The following is a 2959-nucleotide window of genomic DNA, read 5'->3' as shown; positions in this document are numbered from 1 at the left end:
GCCTCTGGCCGGTCTGTGGTGAGAGCTGTGAATGGAGAAGCCCTCAAGGCTTCACTGCTGCCTTTGTGATTGTCTTTGGGGTTTTTGGGGAACTTCAGATGTTGTTTTAGGGTGTGCAGCTTCCACAAGACTGGGGGGTGATTTTTAGCTTGGGGTAGACTTTTCTGAGGAAAGCGACTCGGAACTGCCGGCCTCTTATCCCTGTTTACTTCTCCACTCCAGAGGTCACCTGAATTACAGTCATAGATCTACCAAGCAGTCCCATAACCATTCCTTAAAGCTTCTTATCTCCCCTCCTGCTGGCGGCACAGCATGCCAATGTGAAGCTCCTCCTAATTTCATAATTTGGACGTCCATAGTTCAGAAGCCCTTTGTTTATGCATAGCTTTGGCAGTCCTGTGACTCGAGCTGTGCTATTGCCTTGGAGATCCCGAATTGCAGGAGCAGCTCTCCTGCGCAGCGCGCCCTGGGTCTCCCTTGCGCTGGACCCTGGGACAGGCTGCCCGGGGCCGGCCATGTCCCCAGACAGCGGTGGGCCCGAGCAGCTTTGTCATGTGGACGAGGGCTACCCAGCGCCCGCCGCCAGGCTCGGCGCCGGTGCCGTAGGCTCTTGGTGCGTGTCTGGGCTCTGGGATGGCCTCGGCTGAGGAGGGCACTTGGCACAGCTGCCTCCGCTCCGAGCTTCGTGCCACCGCATCCAAGAGCCGACGGCTGCCCCTGCCTGCCCTGTGCCCAGCACACCCGCGGCAGGCAGGGACTGCTCACCCTGCCCTTGGCCCAGCTGGGGGGTCCGTGCCCCATCCCAAACCAGCTCTGGTAACCGTTACCACTGGGGTCTGTGCCCCTGGTGCAGGTCAGGGCTGCTGCTGGCGGCTGGGGCTGCTGGCCAGCAGCCCGGCAGGGTCCCTGAGGAGCAGGGAGAATGGGCAGGGGTGCAGGCAAGCAAGGGCGTGCTCCTGCTCCCAGGGCGCATGGGTGGCCGAGTCCCCACCCCGGGGGTATTTAACAGCCGGGCAGACGAGGTGCTTAGGGCCAGGGATTGGCAGGGTTAGGGGAACGGTTGGGGTGGGGGAGGTTAAAGGGCTTTTCCCACCCAAACCATTCTGTGATTCTGTCCGGCAGCGCGTGGGGAGGCGTGACTGAGGGTGCAGGGGCTCTTCCCCTCCACTCAGCCCTGCCAGTGCGGTTAGCTCCCTTCGGGCGGGTGAGAACAGGCGCTCTGGTCCCATACCCTCTATTCCCTCTGCAGTGGCCGATCGTTAGGCCATGAGGAGTGGACGATGGATAGTCCAAGGACCCTGCACCAGAGGGTATGTCTGGACAGCTGTGCCTCATCGCCCCGATGGACCTCTTCTCTCTGAGCATTTTGTTCCTCTTTGAGCCTGTTCTTTCTTCCACACCCGCAGCATTTGGTGCCAACAGGCTCCAGGAGGTACCACCTGCAGCAGGGTTTGTTCTAAACCTGCTGCCTGCTCAGCCGACACGGTGCTGCCAGGTCTGGTGCAGTCAGGGAGGGAAGAAAGAGCAGCTCTGCAGTTGCCATCTCCTGTGCTTGTGGTTCCAGAGGTCACTTCCCTTTGGCCACCCCTTTAGGAACCCCAGGCAATTCAGCTTCTTCCTTAGGTGAAGCTGCTCCACAGCTCGGTGGTTGTTCCTGCTCTTCTCAGTTGAGGTTTATTTCCTCTTCTTCTGACACCTGGACAGAACTGCAGCGTAGCTGAGGTTGGCAGGGGCCTCTGGCGACACCCCAGTGCGGCCCCAGCTCAGCTACAGCAGGTTGCTCTGTAAGAACCATGTCCAGTCGAGTTCTGAATGTCTTGGAGGTAGGTTGCTTTCTGGGTAACCTGTTCCAGGCTCAAGGCCGGTGCTGCTTTACCCTCACAGTAAAAGAGGATTTTCTTACCTTTAGGGCATGTAGGGCTTTTTCTTAACCTTAAACGGGATTTCCTGTCCTTGAGGTTTGTGCCCATTGCCTCGGGCTCTGTCCCTGGGTACTGCTAAGAGTCTGGCTCTGTCTTTCACAACCCCCTGCCAGGTATTTGCACATACAGATAAGATGCCCCGATCCTTTCCTACTCCATCCCTGTCAACCTCTTCTTGCGTATCCTTCCTACGGCCCTGCACCGGACCCGCTCCCGTATGTCCATGTTCTGGGCAGCCCAGCACTGGACACCCCAGTGCTGAGTAGCAGAGCAGGATCGGCTCCCTCGACCTGCTCGCAGTGCTCTTCCTAATGCACCCCGGGACGCTGTCGGCCGCCTTTGCTGCCAGGGAGCGCTGCTGGCCGGCATTCGACTCCCCTGGCAGGGCCCTCGGTCCCTTTTCTGCACAGCCGCTCGCCGGCCGGTCGGCCCCAGCCTGTCCCGGTGCTTGGGGTTATTCCCCGCTAGGCTCGGGACTTGGCCCTTCCCCGCCTGGGGGCCGTTTCTGCAGCCCGTTGGGTCTCTGAACGGCAGCACAGCCATCTGGTGTGTCAGCCGCTCCTCCCCGGTTTATGCCGTCCGCAGCCGCGCGGGGGGGTGCGCTCGGTCCCATCGGCCAGCTCACTAACGAGGGTGCTAAACGGCGTTGGCCCCCGCGCTGGCTCCTGGGGTATGCTGCGAGTGACTTGGTCCAGCTGGGCACGGTGCCTCTGTTCGCGGCTCGCTCAGCCTGGCACTTCAGCCCTCCTGATATTTAATTTAAGGCCTTGCCTTGCTGTTGTGTTGCCGTGTGTCTGCTCATTGGCGCTGGACTGCCTGCCATGTCTGGCACGCTGCTGCGCTGCCGGGGTACGTCTGCGTGGCTGTGCCAGGGCGCGCTCCTCCTCGCACGCCGTTGATCCGGTAGCAGCGGCAGGCGTGGATGTGCCAGTGCCTCTGGACAGGGCTCCCTTCCAGGAGCGCCGGCTCCTCCTGCAGCACGAGCGGGGGCTGCTGCGGTGACCGCACGGGGCATGGCCAGGTCTTTCACCCGGGCC

General features: G+C 61.2%; 1 protein-coding gene across 1 annotated transcript in view; it reads left to right on the top strand.

Annotated features, from left to right (window-relative positions):
* The window catches only part of FASTK (Fas activated serine/threonine kinase), a 13807-nt gene that overhangs the window by 7892 nt on the left and 2956 nt on the right, over positions 1–2959 (top strand). The window lies entirely within an intron of this gene.

This window comes from Egretta garzetta, unplaced genomic scaffold (assembly GCF_000687185.1).
Source record: "Egretta garzetta isolate BGI_Z169 unplaced genomic scaffold, ASM68718v1 scaffold786, whole genome shotgun sequence".
In the NCBI taxonomy this organism is placed as follows: Eukaryota; Metazoa; Chordata; class Aves; order Pelecaniformes; family Ardeidae; genus Egretta; species Egretta garzetta.
The sequence above is the reverse complement of the archived record's forward strand: the minus strand, read 5'-3'. Positions and strand labels throughout refer to the sequence as shown.